Source organism: Parasteatoda tepidariorum, chromosome 5, assembly GCF_043381705.1.
Source record: "Parasteatoda tepidariorum isolate YZ-2023 chromosome 5, CAS_Ptep_4.0, whole genome shotgun sequence".
NCBI classification, from domain to species: domain Eukaryota; kingdom Metazoa; phylum Arthropoda; class Arachnida; order Araneae; family Theridiidae; genus Parasteatoda; species Parasteatoda tepidariorum.
This window is the reverse complement of record NC_092208.1, coordinates 58525353-58546746: the sequence shown is the minus strand read 5'-3', so window position 1 is coordinate 58546746 and position 21394 is coordinate 58525353. Positions and strand designations below refer to the sequence as shown.

The window sequence follows — 21394 nt, the reverse complement described above, 5'->3', positions numbered from 1 at the left end:
TAAAAATTGACCATAATAATTTTAATGCAAAGTCTTCCAGGCTAAGGAGATGTGATTTATTGATTTAAGTTATAATAAAGATTAAAATCCATTCTTAAAAATTTTAAAAAATAATTTTCTACACTAAGAAAAAAGTATGGTTACAATCACCAGATTATGATAAAATTTACTGTGTTTCTGGCATAAAAACGCTCAGAAACGCTTTACTGAAAACATAAAAACGCTCAGAAATTTTTGACGAAATGCTTTGGTAATAATTTTTGCCAAAATTAACAATAAGATATGGTTTTCTAATAAGAGTTAAAACTTTGCAAATTTGGTAATTGCTTCATGATACCTTAAAGCATAGTATAAAAACTATTTATTTGGTTGAATTTACTTTTCATGCTTTTTATATTTTAAAAAATGTGTGTTTTTAGGAACTATAATTTTGAAAACAAGAATTTTCGTTAAACCGTTACTATATGAACGGAAAAATTACCAAATGGGTGCTTTAATTATCGTATGTTTTTGTTTTCTTAACTAGAATTATGGTTTATTTTTAACCAGATTTGTCATAATACCATAGAATACGGTAATTTAAAAAGTATTTTACTCTGTGCAGATTTCAGTTATTTTGAATGTCATGCACTGTTTTAAAATTAAAAATTAAGCTCTATGTAATTATAGCTCTATTTTATAACTTTTTCTTCTTACAACCACGTATTATTATTTAATTAATCAACTAAAAAGACTTCCAATTTCTTTAAAACTAATACTAGAACAGCTAAACTGCATATAAATTTATATTATATTTTCATATTGCATAATATCATATTGCATTTATAATTTCAGCATGAGAACATCATTTCCAAAATGTTTATTTACTATTAGCATTTAGAAAATAAGTCATTTATAAACAAATATTTAAAAATTGTAAGGATTAATGTAATAAGTGAAATTTAAATACATTTCATGAAAAATTAGCTGCTCATTTAGTCTGATAACATCTTTAAGTTGATAAAATCTTCAAGCATCATAATTTCGCCTCTTTCCGTTAGAGGGAGTGAGTAAGCTCAAGATCAACGGGATCGTTTGAGGCAGATGATTTCCGAAGTACTTCATGAGAGCACTGTTCTGTAGTTTTGAGAGATTTAGTTCAGCACGAGTTTCAGTTGTTGCGCTTGGGATATTTAATTTGATTAAGTTCTGCCCATATATTTTCCGGTCGCCTGACTATTGTAGGCAGAATTATGGGTAAGTTTATCATGCTCATTACTTAGTGAAATGACTTTTAAATATTGAATTAATTTTTGCGTTTAGAAGATTGTATTTAAAATATATTTTTTCATCCATTTTTATAAAAAAAAAATACTATCCGTTAATTTATAATTTAAAACATTAATATTATTTGATGAATGAATAATTTAATTAAGTTTTTAAAATGGTTTTATGAAACAAATTATTAGTAAACTTCTTTTTTCGGCAATAAAATTTATAATATTTCATTAATAATATTTTAAATTATGTAAATGTAAAAAAAATAATAATTAATCTAAGTGCATGATTTGATTTTATGTGAATTTTGAAAGCGCTTGAATTCTATGTTGATTGCTGTTAAGCACCGTAAAAAACTCCGAATCAAATTGCAATAAAAAGTACCATAATTCAATACCGTATATTTTGCAGTAATAATTATTTAACTACAGTTATTCAGTGATTTTACAATATATATATTATTGTAAAGTATTTCAAAATTTTTGTTCTGTAAAATTCAATGATAAGAATGGATATTACAGAAAAAAGTACTAGCTTCTGGAATGAATTCTATGGTGATTGTTGTTGTGCATATTGAAAAATCCAGGATCAAATTGCAATAAAAAGTACTTTAATTCAATACCGTATGTTTTACATTAGTAATTATTTCACAACAGTAATTCACTAATTTTGCAATAAATATTATTGTAAAGTATATCAGATTTTTTGTTCCGTAAAATTCCATGATAAGAATGGATATTACAGAAAAAAGTACCGGCTTCTTGAACGAATTCCATGGTGATTGTTATTATGCGTATTGAAAAATTCCGGTTCAAATTGCAATAAAAAGTACCTTAATTCAATATCGTATATTTCACATTAATAATTATTTCACAACAGTGATTTACTGAATTTACAATAAATATTATTGTAAAGTATACCAGAATTTTTGCTCCTTAAAATTCTACGATAAGAATGTATATTACAGAAAAAAAGTACTGGCTTACTGGGTGTCAGTACATTTTACTAATGTTTGATTTGGAATTTTTAACAGGGTGAGCTGTTCTCGGAAGGAAGAAGCATGACACAGATCTAAATTTTAAGCTGTGAAAATGATTAAGTATTAATTTAACCCTTTGATGCTGATGCGTCTCTTTTATATATTTTTTCCTCGCACACTATTAACAAGCAAAGACATATTTCGGTATTTTTTGATTATAAAAACAGTCTAACAGTTACTAAAAAAACTGCTTGATTATCGGAATTATATTTATACTTAAATATATAATACAAAAGAGTAGTTAGAATTTTTGTTTTCATTCATATAGAAAATTTATTAATAATTGATTTTGTAAATTAAAGAAATTTCATTGACAAGTAACTGTTTCTTTTGGATCTAAATAATTACCATTAAGTGGAAATGCCTGTGAATAAGTGAATCTGTTAAATAAGTGAAATGTGTTAATTGTCTCTCCTGAACGATATAATTAAAAGTTTTGAATGAATTTTTGGATAAGGGGCTGAAATCGCCCCTTTTACCCACTGTCCAAATTTCAGGATGCAAATTTTTCCAGATTTATAAGAGAGACACATACACATGCACAAACTCTTTATTATAGATATTATTATGGATAATGCATACCACCTACATTTCTACATCTGGTACCTATTAAAATTGCATCCATTACCATAATGCCAGTAGTACCTATTGCGTCAGTAATAAAAAGGCAATTTTTTACATTTTTTTCTAAATAAATTAGAGCTATTTTTCACGTTATTTTGCTTTAGTACTTAGAGTATATAGCTTATTTTCTATTTCAGTAAGTACTTATTACCGAAATTAATTAAGCATCATTGGCGTCAGGAATAATTTGTCGAATTTTTTACGCTTTTCTTAAACGAATTAAGCCCATTTCTCTATTAATTTTGCTATTAACATTATTTTTAATGTTAATTAGTAATTAGTACCAAAATTAATTACACATCAATAGCGTCAATAATATTATGGCTATTTTCGTACATTTTTCTAAATGATTTAGTACCACTTCCGAATAAATTTTGGTTTATAGTATATCTTTTCTTTACAATTAGTAATTATTATTAAAATTAATTAAGCATAATTAACGACCATAATAGTTTGTTTTTTTACGTTTCTCTGAAACGCATTGGTATAATTTTACTTTTATTTTTTTTAGTACACAGTTTATTATTACACGGTCTCATTAGAGTCAATAATAGTTGAACTTGTTGATAGTTGAACTCGTGATTGTCGAATCATAGTATCAGGCAATCAAGTTAAAGAAGTATATCTATATAGTTCATCCATACACTCTATTACGTTTGCTGAAATTTAAAACAACTCTCATAGCAACTGATTTGCAATAAGCTGATGATTTTTTTAATTATTTTATTGGAATTGTTGTATCGTGAATGACCAAATAAGAGGATTTTAATGCCATAAATGCACCCTTCATATTTAATGTTTGTCAGTTAGGTACTTCACTGTAAAAAAATGTCTTGTACCTGGACACCAAAACGATGTTGTTGTCGTCGTGTCCACAGATGAAGGTAATAAACTAAATTCCATTAAAGGAGCGGTTAACTGCAGCCGCCAGCTCTAGTGTATCGGAGCCATAAAGGATCTGCGGAAGTGATTCTGAAGTGTCAGCATACCCAGCTTTAAAACATCTGCAGTAAAAATTGGGCATTCAGAGATAAGTTTTGGTATCAGTTTGGAATATTAGCAGTTCTTGCAGTTGATATATGATCTTGTATTATCGGGATGGATTTTCATGCCCTTATAATGTTTTGTCCTTAGTCTGGTTAATGTAGAGATATCATCTCTAGGACAATCGTTGTCTGTGATCATTGGTTTCCTGGTAGACCTGTTTGACCTGTTTTCGGCGAACTTGCCACCAAAAAGATGACAACTATTTAGACCAAAATGGTGGACCTAAGGAAAGTTCCTGATACTTGGAAGCAATTAGAATGTTTTTTTCTTTAAAAACTACTTGGAGTGTTTGTTACTTACCATCATGTTTGTTATTTAGCAATTCTAAAATTTATTTTAATGAGACAACATAAAGTAAAAATCCAACAATTATGTTGCATATATACACTAATTCTTAAAATAAAATGAGTATGTAAATCAAACATACGCATGGCAAAAAAATATTAAGTTAAATTCAAACCAGACATGAAAAAGTAAAAGTGGTTAGAAATTATACAATAAAGAAATTTTTCACATTGTTTTCATAGACATAAAAATTGAAATATAAATGTCTTTTTTACACAAATAAAGACATAGGTGCATATTTTTCAATACGTTTATGCAGATGAAAAGCAATATTCAGGACAGCCACAAGCACTCGACAGCCACACAAGTAAACTATAATTTACGAAACCAAAATACGCCAACATTAGAGTTTTCTGAAGTAAAAATATCAAACTTATGTATAAAGGTGATTGATCTTGGTGCAACTTGGTGGTGATCTTGGTTATTGGTGTTTGGAGCTTTCATATGTATTAACTGTGTATAAAATAATTATAAACTGTATATAAAAAGCTAGATGTGACTTTTATAGAGCCAAATTAAGCTAAAGTTTCTCTGTAATGTTCATAAGTTAGGTGCTACACTTCTGAAAAATATTTTGTGAATGAAATATCGTTACCTTTATTATGCTTTTTCTTAGAAAACAGCAGGTACGTTTGCAGTTTTTTAAAATAACTGTCAAATCTAAAAATGGAACATTCATCAAGTTCTGAGACCCATTGTTGCTGACTTAATAGAAATAATTTAATATAATAATAATTACAGAGTAGAAAAAATCCTGGAACAACATTAAACTATCTCATTTTTATTATGAAACAATCCTGAAACTGTATTTTGAATAAGCTTTGCTATCTATTACTCATAAAACTATTATTATAATCGGATAAATAAAGATTATTTATTAAAATGACTTAAAATCGCAAATTTTTGGAAAATGACCCTTACCACCTATGATAAGACAAATAATTATTTAGAAAGTAAGAAACACAAATCAAGCACATAACGAAATTTTTTTAAAGATATGTATGTTAGAGCAAAACAGAACTTCATCTGGGGACGCGCTGTCTGAATTGTATTATTTACGTTGTTGACAAAGCATCTAATAATTTTTGCTTTATTTTTAGACATTTAACGAGTAAAGAATATAAAAACAATAATACTTTTGTTAAAATTAATAATTCTAAAAATGAAATTGACAATCAATTTTTTTTTCTCAAGTAAATAGGTTTAAAAATCAATAGAATTAATTATCCTTATTTATTTCCAACAATTAAGTTCCACAAAAAGCAGGTTAAATTTAGATTTCCTACTTACAGTACTGAATGCTATAATTCTATTTTTGGATTTTTTTTTAATTATTTAAACATTATTTTAAGCAAATTATTTCTAATGATAAGCATTGTTTATAAATCACATACGTTATTAAATATTAAAAATATTCAAATATTTAAATTACAACAAAATTAATAGTATTCTTACATATGATTTCGAAAATTTATTTACGAGTATACCACACAATAATTTGAGGAATAATTGCTTAGAAATTTTTGATAAATATTTGATGGATTAATTTATGTAATGTACTGAAAGAAAACACAAATAATTAAGATCAAAAGGATAAAACTTCTTTGAAAAAAACGCGCTAAGAAGCAGCAGAAATTTCAGAAAAAAGTATCAATACAAAACAAATGAAATAAAATAAAAATATGACCACCGAAGCCGACGTCTTCAGGGGGTACCGGCCCCGGTAGCCNTTGGACTTTTTTTTTTAATTATTTAAACATTATTTTAAGCAAATTATTTCTAATCATAAGCATTTTTTACAAATCACATGCGTTATTAAATATTTAAAACATTCAAATATTTAAATTGCAACAAAATTAATAATATTCTTACATATGATTACGAAAATTTATTTACGAGTATACCACACAATAATTTCAGGAATAATTGTTTAGAAATTTTTGATAAATATTTGAGTAATGAGGACATTAATAGGGAAGATTGGATTAATTTATGTAATGTAAGCATTTTTGAAAATTATCTTTTTAATGGTATTTGTTTTTACCGACAAATTCAAGATATCGCAATGGGAAATTGTTATTCACATGCATTTGCTAATATTTTCTTACATTTTTATGAACATAAATTTTTACAACATGATTTATTTATTTAGGTTTCGATTTATTGATGATTTAATTATTTTTGATTGCAATGATTTTGATTATATTGCAGATATTTATCAAAAAGAATTCAATTTAATAAAAACTAATTCAGATGAAAATGGTGCTAATTTTTTAGATCTTGATTTTAAACTTCATAACCAAAAGTTTTTCATTAGATTATACGATAAAATAAAAGATTTTAAGTTTAATGTTATTAGTTTAACACATTTTGATTCCAACTTATACTTTAAAATTTTTAAGAACATTTTGATTGAACAAATTATTAGGTTTGAATTTATTCATAATACTAAAAAGAATTTCTTTCAGTTATTGGGAATTTCGAAATTACATTAAAAAATAATAATTTTCCTTTTAATTACTGTGGTTATAATTTTGAAATTCAAAGTATTTTAAAAACGTTCAACTAATTCGGCTGATATGGAAGCCCTCATAAATATGCCAATGCGGTGAAATTTAGGATTTTTTGCTCCTAAAGAATATAGACGGCAGCACTTTATTGAAATTTTTAATCATTGAATGTTTTCGCTCTATTTTTCAAGATTCTCGAAAAGGTTCAGCATTTGAAATATTTCTAAAGAATTTTTCAAAGATTTGGTAATTTTTTTTACCAAAATGGTAAATGGTTTTGGCAAAATGAGTCTTGGTTTGGATTTTATGGCGTCCTCACTTTTCAACTACAATAATCAAGAGTAGTAGTAAACATTGCGCATGCGTTGCTGCTGGCGACCGCTGCTGTTTGATAATTTTTTTAGAATTCTTTTTTCACTTTTAATTTTGTTATGCATTGAGTTGACGAATTTATTTTTGAGATATGGGACCAGAGAGATCCTTTAAATACTTCTTGAGTTATGAATAAAAGATAAATCCATCATTTTAATGATATTTTTGTTTATATTGTTTTAATTAAGAATCAGAAATTCTAACCTACAGTTCAAATTGGATCGTTTTCAATACCAATTCAGGTGAATATCGCAAATAAAGAAAAAAGTTAGAGTTCCAAAAGTTAGAGTTGAAGCAAGAAAAAAACGATGCCAAAGCCTAAACTTACCTAGGCTGAAAAAGCCGAAGAGCGTAGACGGGAATACCTTAAGCGTTACACACAAACGGAAAAACGAAAGGATTCCGATCGCGAACGCAAGCATGAAGCCCGTCCCTCACAAAAGTACCACAGTGGTTGAGAGAACTGAACCCTACCGAAGAGCGAATGGTGACTCTCCGATCCCCTTTCATGCAAATACGAGAACTGGGTGTTGATCACTAGTTAGGGATAAACGATCCATTGTCAACGTACCTAATAACTTGCACAAGACTGTAGACTGTCTTCCACGCAATATTAATGATTCATTCACTATTCATGTAAAATTGAAGAAAAAAAAGCCTAGCTTTCAAAACATGTTTCATGTATGAACTTGTGAATCCGAAACGGGTGTATGATGCAGCTTACAATCTCCATCAAACACCCTTGTACCAATGCAAAAATGTTAATATTGATCTCGGTGGCTGTTCAATGTCTATTCAGTCATTAAAAGAATGTACACAGAATGTGTCTGAGCTGCATTTAAATATGTGCGCGAAATTATGTACCGAGCAGTACAAGATTAACAGTTAAAGATGTCCAAGATGAAAACACAATAAAGTTTCTTTTCCAAAAAAAATTAGACAACAACCATTTTGCTAATGAAAAACCTGTGATCTCCGCAAGGCGATCATAATTTTCTTCATTTTGTATTAAATCGTATGTTATTTTATTTTGTTTTGTATTTTTTAGATGCATATAAAAATTGATGATCATAATAAATATATAAGTTGTTCAATTTCTAAAAACTCAAAATGTTTTCCAGAAAATGTCAATAACTCAACCCATTCTTAAATAAATTTAAAGGAAGGTTTTAAATTAAATCAAAGGACGCAACATCAATAATTAAACCAAAGAAAAAAATATTTACTTAAACTATAACTGGAAAAAAACATCATATAAAACATTATTCTTTACTTAATCTATAACTGAAATAGTCATTCAAAGACTATTACGCACTTGTCTTTTCACTGGATTTGCATTTTAAGTAAAATGTTAGCTCATTTCAAAAAAATTAACTCATGAATGGTAATTTGGTGATAAACGTTAATTTATCCTTATCACTTGCAGTTTCCAGGGTACGTCCCCATTTTCTTATTATTTTCAGATAATTTAATTTAATTTCATTGAATTGGATTAAGAAAGGGAAAAATATCATTTTAAGCGTTAAATCTCTTCGGAATTGCTATGATTAAAAATAAAATTATTATAAAATAAAAATTGTAAATGCTTTGTTTTTTTATTTTTATTTGGTTATTCTAACTATAATTTTATCTTAATTTTTTTCCTTATATGTGGACGTCTCATTATTAGTTCTAACTCTTTGTACTTTGGAATATTGTTTGTGAATCATTAATTTCTCATTGCATTTACATTTCAATTTTTGAATTTTTAATTGCTTTTCTTATTTAGTTTATCCATTCTGGGGCCTCGCGACACAGTCAAGTTTTGGTAATACCACTGATGACAGAAAGGCCCCTGTGTGTTGGCAGACAGTGTGTCCCTTGATGAAGCGCTGTTTTGCTAACATACATATCTTCAGAAATTCTTCCTTTTTTGCTTGATTTGTGTTTCTAATTTGAGAAATTATTAAAAATTTAATTTTAGCTGTATTTAGCGCTTTTCCATTTTGATATATTATTTTAAATGTTATTTTCTTATTTTACCTTTTTCTGAATCTGTGTAAGTCAGTTTCATTCTTTGATAAGGCAAATATTTAATAAGATTCGACTTCCAGACGAGCTATTCATGTGAAATTTTCGTAATCTTCTTATCAATGTAATACAAGCATTGGATAGTCTTAAAAGTTCTGAACGAAAAATATTTGTCCCAGTGCAACCTTTCGGACTTTTCTCGTCTTCTTTGTTGGATTTAGAACAAAAGGGTTATAAATTATGAAACACTTATTCCCTCTATAAGTGAGTAGATGAACACCGTTAATAAAGTAAAATAACAAAGGATAAATAAACTGAAACTCAGTGGCGTGACAGCCCATAGAGGGCCAAGACCTACTGTGCCTATCTCAGTTTTCTTGACCTTGGGTTCTGGGGTGCAGGAGCAGATGTTCCGGTTAGGTGGTCAGCCGAACGCGAAACTCCCAGTATTTAGTTCCCAAGCATGCTGCGCACTCATTTATCGACCCACTGAAGGGATGAAAGGCTGAGTCAACCTTGCCCGGCCCGAGGATCGAACCCAGGACCTGTGGCACAAGAGCGCGAAGCGCTACCATTCAGCCACCGGGCGTTTGACAATAAATTAGGAAAGGAAAAAAATTAACATCCTATGGTACGCTAAAAGTATAGTAATAAATTTATCCACCTCCACATAAGAACGAATTAAACAGATATATGTACCTTGCTCAAAAATACAACCTGAATAACTTTCGCTCTAATGATCGGATTTTCACGAAGTAAGTATCTATCTCATTGGTTTTCGATTAAGAGTNGGGATGGAAGGCTGAGTCAACCTTGCCCGGCCCGAGGATCGAACCCAGGACCTATGGCACAAGAGCGCAAAGCGCTACCACTCAAAAGATAAATAACACAAGTGAAAAATGTCATCACAAAGTTTAAATTTATTTGAAGAGTTTTGCTTGCTATTCAATTTTAAAGATTAACAACAATAGACTTTTTACTTTGTCAAATATAGAANCATTCCGAAGGACACTTTCCCTGAATTTAATTTTTTCGTAAGCTGTAAAACAAACATAAAATATACTGGGGACATGAAAATGACTGTTTTTGTGAGAATGACCCATATACAAATAGTTAAATATAATCTGCAATTAGTATGTAGAAATAGTTAAATATTATATGAATAAAGGATATACTAATAGCTTTATCTTGAAATCTCTGTTAATTATGTGTTATGTAATAATGCGAGAAACAAATTATCTATTGAATCCGCTACAATCTATTAAATTCTTTACAGATTATTGTCTAGATTAAATTTATGCACTTTTTTACTATTTTGTATTTGCTGTGAACTAACAGCCAATTAAAACTTCGTAAAAAGTGTTTTTTTTTTTACGATGACTTTTCTTAACTTAATAGACAAATGAATATAGTTTGATGTTAGTTTACATACTAAAACAGATCCAATTGCTTGAACTATGAAAGGGTAATAAAACTGCATTTGACTTTCAACTGAAAAATTTAATTAATGATTCAAACTGAAATGATACTAAATTCAAATTTCTGCTCTTAACTCCATTCGAAAAGAAGCAAAATAAGAAACCGTTAAGAAAAGTCATTACTCTTCTAAATACAATCCATTTTTCTCTTAAATAGAGAACCAGCTGTATTTGCAGTTAAGAATTTCAATAACATTTGCAATCTTTAAGAACTTAAATTTTTTTCAATGATATGCGTAGATATAACTTACCTCTCTGAGTCAGAAATGTGAAACTAGAAATTACAAATATGTCACAGATTAGCCATTATTAGGGCCATTAAGAAAATTACTTATTTCGAAATGGTATTTTTAATGTTAAATCATTCATAGCAAAAAGCTTTCGCAAACTGTGAATAAGTTAAGCGATCAGCTTACTATAAATGGTTCAAGTAATTAGACTGGTCTAAATGGTTTTTCATGCAAAAAATGCTGTGATATAACATTTTGTTTCTATACTCAGTTTTTATTACGTATATTTATTATATTATTCGACACACGACGTAATATTTAATAAAATATATTCTTTATTTAGTAATATCTCTTATTAAATAATTAGACCCGGAACTAGATTGGAATTGTTGTAATTAGATCCGTCTAAATGGTTTTTCTTGCAAAAAATGCAGTGATATAATATTTTGTTTCTATAGATAGTTTTTTACGTATATTTACTGTAATGTTCGACACTGAATACTTAATAAAAAACAATCCTTACTTAAGAATATCTTTTATTAAATAATTAGACTCGGGATTAGATTAGAATTGTTGAAATTAGAGTCGTCTAAATGTTTTTCCTTGCAAAAAATGCAGTGATATAATATTTTGTTTCTATACTCAGTTTTTATTACACATATTTATTATACGACTATTGAATATTTATTAAAAGATATTCTTTACTCAATAATATCTTTTATTAAATAATTAGACTCAGAAATAGATTGAAATTGTTGGAATTATACTAGCCGAAATGGTTTTTTTTGTAAGAAATGAAGTGATATAATATTTTGCTTCTGTACTCAGTTTTTATTACGTATACGTTTTATATTATTTGATGACTGAATATTTCATAAAATATATTCCGTTCTTAGGAATAGATTAAGTTTAAATAGAATTTTTAAGGATGTATTTATTTATTGCTTAAATCTAAGATATTGTGGAATGTTTCTGAAAAGCTATATACTATTGAATACTTCGATATTGTAACCTGCATACAGCTGAAGCATCACTCTATTTTGAAAAACCGCAAGAGTCACCACTGTTTTAGGTGCTCAACTTAACGTCAAATTTTGTTGTGATGCGCAAAAACTATAAGACTTTGAACTTTAAAATTACAAAAATGAACCTGCGCAGGAAAATGTACAAAATTGCACTCATGTGTAGAAAAATGCACAAGGGAAACAATGGCAAATTAACATTCGATATTATGAACTATTAAATTCATATAATAAACAAATGACCACGATAGAGTTGGGGGGAGTGTCTTATTTGACTTTTAAAGTACTTTCTGCACTCAGTAATTGAAGTTAAGATATTTTTGCTTTCAAAAATGCCAAGTAATCTGATTCCTTGAATTGTCAATTTTTTACTTTAAAATGTTACTTCGCCAAACAGACTCCTTAGAATAAATTAAAGTTGTTTGGAATTATCTTAAACAAAATTTTCCGTAAGATTCATTTTATAAATCTTAAAATTGCTGTATATAATACATAAAGCACCAACATCCTTATAAAACCAATAAAATTTCTTTTTTCTCTAACTGTGTAACGAAAAGCGAAAGCATTCTGAGCAACAATTTGAACAAAAGTTAAAAGTTACTAGAGAACGGGACACATAAACAAACTGGTCCCGCAGTAGACTGATCGTTAAGACACGATTCCCAGCAGATCACCGAAGTCAAGCATCACTGGCTACGGTCAGTGTGCGGGTGGGTGACCACTTGGATCAGTCTGTATAGGGACNCAAGATATTATGGAATGTTTCTGAAAAGCTATATACTATTGAATACTTCGATATTTTAAGCTGCATACTGCTGAAGCATCACTCTATTTTGAAAAACCGTAAGAGACACCACTGTTTTAGGTGCTCAACTTAACCTCACATTTTGTTATGTTGCGCAAAAACTATAAGACTTTTAACTTTAAAATTACAAATATGTACCTGCGCAGGAAAATGTACAAAATTGCACGCGTGTGTAGAAAAATGCACAAGGAAAACAATGGAAAAAATTAACATTCGATATTATGAACTAATAAATTTATATAATAAGCAAATGACCACGATAGAGATGGGGGGGGGGAGTAGTTTATTTGACTTTTAAAGTACTTCCTGCACTCAGTAATTGAAGTTAAGATATTTTTGCTTCGAAAAATGCAAAGTAATCTGATTCCTTGAATTGTCAATTTTTTACTTTAAAATGTTACTGCCTCATAGTAAACTCCTTAGAATAAATTATAGTTGTTTGGAATTTTCTTAAGCAAAATTTTCCGTAAGATTCATTTTATAAATCTAAAAATTGTTGTATATAATGCATAAAACACTAAAATCGTTATAAAACCAATAAAATTTCCTTTCTCGAACTGTGTATCGAAAAGCGGAAAAATTCTGAGCAACAATTTGAGAAAAAATTAAGAGTTACTAGAGAACGGGACACATAAGCAAACTGTTCTTCATTTTTACTTTAATTTTGGTTATAAATTTTTCACAGGTAACATAATAATTTAGATCTTTAATTTAGATCTAATAATGAACACAGGAGATAGATACATTTTATCAATCGAGATTGAACAGAAATACGTTTGCATATTGATTCGCTCTAAATTTCCTCTGGTATTCAGTTTTCGCTATTACCTTCGTTATTTCTTTCCTCTTCCTTTTTTTACCATTTTCAGCAATTTTCTTTGGGTTTTTATTTATTTTACTAGTTGATGTTGGGAAAAAAGTCTTAAAAATATTGTGTCTCCAACAGCTAAAATGTTTATTTGGGAATGAAGGGAAATGCTATTAATTATTTTTTTCAAATGTTTATAAAAGTAGCATCAAAATGAATCGTTAAATTACGATGTATATAAATTGAATGGCAAGATGTTAAAAGATTGCATATCTTTCATAAAATTGGAGCTTCATTTTTTAAAGGAATACGCCAGCATACATAAAACACTAGATTAAAATACTTCTGTATGCATTCTTCAAAAAATTTTAAACTTTCAATGCAGTTTCGAAAAATTTTAAACTACCAATGCAGCGATGAAGCTTTCTAATTATTTATTATTCAGTTAATTTTTATAAACCACTTTCTTTTCAACTCGTATAAGGTTAATAATTATACAATGGCTCAGGGTATAGAGGATTCGCCTCCCAATGAGAAGCTCCTCCCTAAGTTCGAATCCCAGTGGCGGGTGGCTGATACGAATTCTGTCCCTGACTCGCACCAACCACAGTGCTGACATAAAATGTCCGCAAAAGTAGATGGATCATAAGTTAATATCCTCCTGCCGTTGGGCTAACCGTAAGTGGTTTCCCTCTACGTATAACGCAAGAACCGGTTCGCTCCATTAAAAAGTAATCCACAAAGGCTAGTTTGTCCCAATACTTAATTCAAGAGTTCTCTTGGATTAAGCTTGGATAAAGCTTGGTTCTCTTGGATAAAGTTATTGTCCTCAATGTGTTTACCTTTTTCAATTTTATTTTTGTGAAAAATTCAAAAATATACTTTACAAATAACTATAAATTACTAAATAAGAAGCTGAATTTATAGAATGCTCTGTATGTTTACAGAGAAAAATAGGAAGTCTAACATACATTACAAAATTTTTGCTTAGGAGTTGAGATGGAATATAAATTTAAATGCTATAAATATAAATTTAAATGTTTAAAAAATTTGCTTCTCTGCAAAAAATAATTTTTCATGAGATAGGAGGATAATATTTTTAAATTATAAAGCGAAAATTATTTGTAAAAATTTTATTTTTAAATAAATGCTCTCCCAAGTTCATTAAAAGAGCATTTTCAAATGAATATTTAATTTATGTTACTACATAATAACAACAAACTACGATGTATTAAAAATTTTATTCACTCAGGATTAGTAAGTGAAAAGCTAACGTTAATGCATGTTTTAAAAAAAAGGCACAAGATAATTTTCTCCAGATTTGGAATAATAATAAAAAAGTTAAATAAACCGTTCATTTTGAATTTTCTACCTCTCTCAATCCCTTCGAGTTCTACCCATATACTATCAGTAACACCTGAGTTTATATTTAAAAAAGAAAACCATGTCAAACCTTTATTTTTAAAAAATTGTTGGAAAAATTTGTTTATTCTGATATTTATTTATTCAGTGAGTTCTTTAAATGAATATAAATGTGACGAGTGAAAAAATGAATTCCGCTGAATATATAATTATTAAAAAAAACAAGAGATTTTTTTTATATTCGTTGTTCAGTATTTGCTATTTTTCGTGCAAATGATTCCCAGTTAATGACGGAAAGACGCTTTTATGTGATTTGCTGTGTATAGTACATTCTAGATTTTAGAACATAACTTTTTTACTTAGAAATCTCTTAAAAATAACTATATTAGTTAGTATTTTGCGGGCCTTAATTTTATATTCTTTAAATCATGTTATCTTTGAATCATGAAGAAAATCACGTTATATTCAGTTTTCGAATGAACACACTCTCAAAAATTTCATTCCAAAATTGTGGTAAAATAACTGGCTGCAGTCTGTCTATCCGATAAGCCGTTAAGTTTGCGGCTAAAAACATTTTGTTCCTTTACAGTTTTTAAACTGTTCAGGACTAGTATATTTATAAGAAATGAATACAGAACTATATGTTTTTTTTAACCATTTACAACTAATATGGTTTCAAAACTGTTAAAAAAGAAATTTAACTGAACATAAGAGCTAAGTTTTTCGTAAAGTAATGGGCAATAGAGAGTGGAAGACCCTTTACACTCTCCGTGTGTTGAAGGGAACAGAGCAAATATTTAGATGCCAACACCGGGGCTTGAACCCCGGGTTTTGTAGGTCATGCGACTTACAGATTCTCACACTAAACAGTTTGAATACCATCGTATTTATGGTCATTTGACTGTTTTGGTTGAATATGGTAAAATAACATTTAAATAAATTATTATTTAACTATTTTTTACGAAAAATTTCTAACAGGGCGTTTCAAAAACTGCTCATAGATTATTTCACATAGGTTATTTTACATCTATATAATTTCCTTGATAGATTTGGCTGAGTAACTAAAGGCATCGGTAATGTTCTCAATTATTGAAACTAATGAGAATTTTTTTCCGGATCGTACTACACCTAATAGGTTTCTTTTCTATGTATACTTAATTCAAAATTAAATTTTATTTTCTTCAGGTGCGAAATTATCAGTCTGTTTGTTATCATTATTTAAGAATTAATTCAGTAATGAGAATGTCAGGAAAAGAAATTATTATTATTCAAAAATTTGAAATTATTATATGACATTCTATAAGTTGACATTTTATGACATTATATCATTATATGAGTAAAATTAGAAATCACTATGTGACTAAAATATAAGTCTAAAAGCTTAAATAAATACTTCCGATTTAAAAGTAGAAGTAATTAAGAAGAATATATATATATATATATATATATATATATATATANAATACTTTTCAATTAATTAATCAATTTATTTTTTTAAATATTTTTTGTTATCATCTTTTTTGTGTTTTCTTATTTGATCTTTTCCGCATTTAGGGCAGAGGTTTGGCCGATTGCTGGGAGAGGTTTTAATGGTCTCTTCTAAAGGTTTCACTGTCAGTGTGTATATATATATATATATACAATGTGATTATGTGATGTTGAATGACGAAAACTACGCGACACTTTTAAGGGTTCTAGGAAATAAAATGTAACATATTTGACAGATCAGAAGCGTTTTAACAATTAAAAAAAAGAAAAGTATTTGTGTACTTTAAAGTACTAATCGCATGGTTGTATGTAATCACGTGGATGTGCATGTCGTGTTATCGTAACAGATTTGAGACTTGTTTTTATTATCATGAATCAGTTTTTGGATCTGATTAAATTGGATACATGTAGGTTACGTGACGCATGGGTTGTCTAACCCACGCGCACCTGATTGGCTAACCCGCGCGTGATGTCTCTTGCAGGCCTTTGATTGTAATTATAAGAGTTTGTTTTTAAAATCTAAATGAATAATGCTAATTAACTCTCAATGTACATAAAACCCTTTTTAGACTTTAATTATTTTTTTATAAATGATTTCACAAATTTGAAATCCTTTTCCAAGAAAAAAGATTCAGTTTTAGTTCATTTTAAGGTATAATATATTATGATAAAAACATATTATTAACTATATTACACAGTTTATTTACTTATATTTATTTGCTACGGCAAAGTGTCGAAAAAATGTAACATAAAATTTTATTTTTATATTCCTCAATAACTGCGAAAATTTATTTGTCAGGAAAAATATTAGTTTTTCAGAGTATTGGATTTGAATTCCACTCTTGTCCATAGAGAAACTTTTAACTGCTCTCAGTTTAGAAGTATTCGATTGAATCGAATAAAATAAAACGTAGTTTTGAAAGTTTTAACTATTTGAAACATTAATTTTGTTTCTTAAAGATACATAATCTTATGAAAAAAAAGTGTTCCAAGAGACTCTCTTTGTAAAATAGAGGAAGTGGACAAAGTAATTGAAACACTTTTATGCTAATACATTTTTTCATATTTCTCAATAAGTTATTAAAGAATCATTTTATAACTTCAGAAGTGTTTAGGTGATACTTCTCACTGAAGTTTAAAGCTTTAAGAGGTTTGAGGGACCGACAACAAATTACAAATGAAAAATAGTGTTTTTGGTCATTATAGGCGTTGATTGCACAAAAATTCGTAAACGTGCCTTAGATATTTATGGAGATATGAACATTTCCATAAAAACTATTTTTTTTTGTTTTATGGTTTCTTGTTATAATTTTAAAAATATTCAATAAAATTAAATTAAGTTTTTGGAGCTATTTAAAATTAACTACAAAATTAGTGCTTTAAAATTTTAGAAAAAATAGTTTAAAATTACCCAATATAAGAATATTTAATATAGTTTTTTTATACTGCACATGAACAGAAAAAGTTTTATATTTTTTCAAGTAATTTTGTAGTGAATCCAATGAAACTAATTTGGCAACTAATGAAAAAAATCCGAATTTAATATCTCAGAAATTTAAAAAGTTCCAAGCACTATTCAAAGCAGTTTTTGCACTTTGTAAAAGAAACTCAAAATAAAAGGATTTCTATAAAATTTTGTACCATAACACAAAATTAAATTACGAATGATAATTCGTTACAACAAACCTGTATAGACACAAAATATGATTGTATAGGATAAAAACAGGCAAAAGAGAAGATGCCGGTGTCAATTTTAATAAATCTTGCTTAATAGTGCGAAATAAAATTTGTGGCGAACCCCTCATCTTTATTTTAAAAAGTACTAAAACTACTTAGAAAATTGCTTGAAACTTCTGACATTTTTAAGATATTCAAAACGGACTTTTTTTTTGTAATTTTCAAGTACGATTCTCTACAAAATTATGAGAAAGAATTTTAAAATTTGACCCGCGCTTGCGCAATGTAAAAGAACTACAATAATAACTAATATTTTGTACTTTTTTAAGCAATTTTTTTCTAATATTTTAAAGAAATAATTTTGTAATTAATTCTGAACATTTTGTTTCATTTTATTGAATATTTTAATCGAGAGAAAAAGGCAGAGAGAAAAACGTAAGACAAAGGAACTAAGTTCTTATAAACATGTCCATATCTCCATAAATATTTAAGCTAGGTTTATGAAATTTTGTGAAAGTGTCTCATATATTAACATATGGTGTTCAAAAACACTATTTTCCGCTAGTAATTTATTTTTGGTCCCTCAAATTTCTAATAGCATTTAAATTAATCACTTGAAAAAATTACTACTAAAATGTTACGTTTTGAAATTATAATTTTCTGAAACATTTTTAATAATTTTTCTTGGATATATGCATTTTGAATTAAGATTAAAATATGATATAGCATGCAAAAATTTATTATGGAATATTTCTTTCATCTGGTATTGTACAATTTTGGCAGAAGTTTCTCCAGTCAAAATCTTGCAGGAAAATATGACTAATGATTTAAAAACACTTTTTTAAGCACTATACGCTCATGAAAAATTTAGTAGAGCAAGAAGTTTTCCATGTAAGATTTTGCTTCACCATATTTTGCCTTTTTCGATACAAATTTTAACCAAAGATAATTTACCACATCAATATTTTGACCCAGAATTGTAAAGTAAGCAAGGAATATTAGTTGACCTATAACATGAATGCTGGAGTTAAAAGTAATCAGATACAAATGTTCTAATTTTTTCTTCTTTTATCTATAAATATCTATAATTAATCAAGATAGATATTTTTTTAGTTTCCTTTTTCATTTGATAACTTTTTTACCAACAAAATATTTTATTCCGTATTCCTAATTCTAATATATATTCTTATATTCCATAAATAAATTCGATCCAGAATTTCTTTGAAGCATTTTCGTTTTTTTAAATTTGAATATGGGAATACTGATGTATGTCATGAAATGATTGGCATACCATAAAACGGGGTCAAAGCCTACTTCTTTTTATCTTATTATTAATACTTCAAATCATTTACGCCGAATTTTTGTATATTAAAACCATTCATGTTTACTTATTTCAAGAATATATTATCACATATTTATAAAAGCATTTCTAAAAAAGAGTAAAATAATTTTAAATAGTTAGCGTTTTGTTTTTGCAATATGCCAAATTAAAATAATTAATAGCAGGAAATAAGTTGGGTTTTAATGTTATTGCGCATTTGCTAATAGCATATTATTTTTGGAAATTTGAAATTGTCTATTGTATCATTTTTAAAACTTTTGTTATAAATATAGTTTTAACTGAGGGTTTTTTTACAACCTAATCTATTTATAACATAATCAAATAATTATTTATTAACATGAAAGTTTTTAAGTTCCATCATAAATTATTCATGAAATAATGCCACAGAAATAGGATATAATAAAATTGCATTATATTTTTTTAATGATGTATCACTGCATAGCTTTAATAAATACGTTCCTTAGAATGTAGGCTAAACGCTTTAGTTTTGGAAGAGTTGCTAATGTTTTTTTTAATGTCTTACGCATTATGAGAAAACACAATTCATCAATGAGGAGAAGTTCCTTAAAGCTATTTTTTCAATATTTAATTTCTGTTTCATTTTCTTTAAAGAAAAATTTCTCCTTTTTTATTTTCAGAATATAATCTACTTACTTTTCTTGAAACTTGTGTGAAATGTTAATTTTAAGTCATAATAGGTTCAAACAAAAAAAATTATTCACGTAATTGCAGCTAGAATGATATTCTGTGTTTCCTTTCTAAGTAAATTCTGAGAAATTAATTGAATTTTTCGAGAATGGTATTTGATTTTGAAATTATTTTTTTTTTAAGTACTATAGTTTGTACGGTCACGCAAACTTAAAGGTCAGAAAAAAACAACAGAATCAACATCGAATTAACTTTTCAAATAATTTAACCGGATTAATAAAACAAGCCTTAGATGAAAGTTCTGTTAAAAATTGCTTTACAATTCAATATTCTACTTGTCCAAAAAAAGTACTATTATCAATAGTAAAAATAAATTTTATTACACATTATCAAATTATTTTATAAGACATTTTTATAATAATTTATTTGTTTTAATAATACATTCATCTCATTTAGTCGGTATGAATGCAATAAGTACGAAAGCGATTATAAATTTGAAGTACTTTTAATTATATAGCATAAAGCATAATTATATAGCATAATGTTTAATTAGATAGCACAAAGCACAATTATATAGCATAATTTTTAATTATATAGCATTTTTAATTATATAGCATTTTTAATTATATAGCATTTGTTGATATTTTATAATATTTATGATGCATTTAAAATTGATGCCAATCTAAACAAAGTATTTTTTAAAAGTCATCTAGTTTTTATCTTTCATTTTAAGCAGATGTAATATTTAATTAGCCCATATTTCTTAATTTTTTTAAAAATATATATACTTTAAAATAAATGGATAGCTTTTTTAAAAAATGTAAAATTAATATAAGTAAAATTAATACCTTAACTTAAAATTTCTTGTTTAGAAGACCACATGATTAAATTAAATATTGCGTTTCAGTAAATATTCATTAAAAGAATAACACTTTTATCTAATAAGAAATATTTTGTTGAAAACTATCAAGTTTCATCAATAAATAGCGAAATGTTTAAATAAAATGAAAGCGTTTTACAAAGAAAAATTCAAAAAAGAGGACATTTAGGAAACTATTTTTAAAATGTGTTTAATCCTTAATTCGGGATGTGCTACAATGAAATTTTTTAACTTTATAGAGACAGTTGATTTAATTAAAAGTTGTAGGATTAATTTTTAATTAATTGAAATTACGGAAAACAAATTCTAATGAAAATCGCATTATCTAATAAAAAATAACTTAAAATAGTAGTAAGTAAAATGAAAAATGCTTAAAAATTGTGAGTTAAAAATATTATTTATGTCATAGTAATTTGAAGTTTCAAATTAATATTAAATAGCTCATTTATT

At 27.4% G+C, this 21394-nt stretch overlaps 1 protein-coding gene across 2 annotated transcripts in view; it reads left to right on the top strand.

Annotated features, from left to right (window-relative positions):
- Positions 1–1071: 1071 nt before the first annotated feature.
- LOC110282076 (junctional adhesion molecule 2A) overlaps positions 1072–21394 on the top strand; it is a 97989-nt gene continuing 77666 nt past the window's right edge. For both annotated transcript variants that reach the window (XM_043044016.2, XM_071181502.1), the window contains exon 1: positions 1072–1236. The gene's annotated coding sequence lies outside the window, so the exon portion shown is untranslated. The remainder of the gene's footprint in view (positions 1237–21394) is intronic.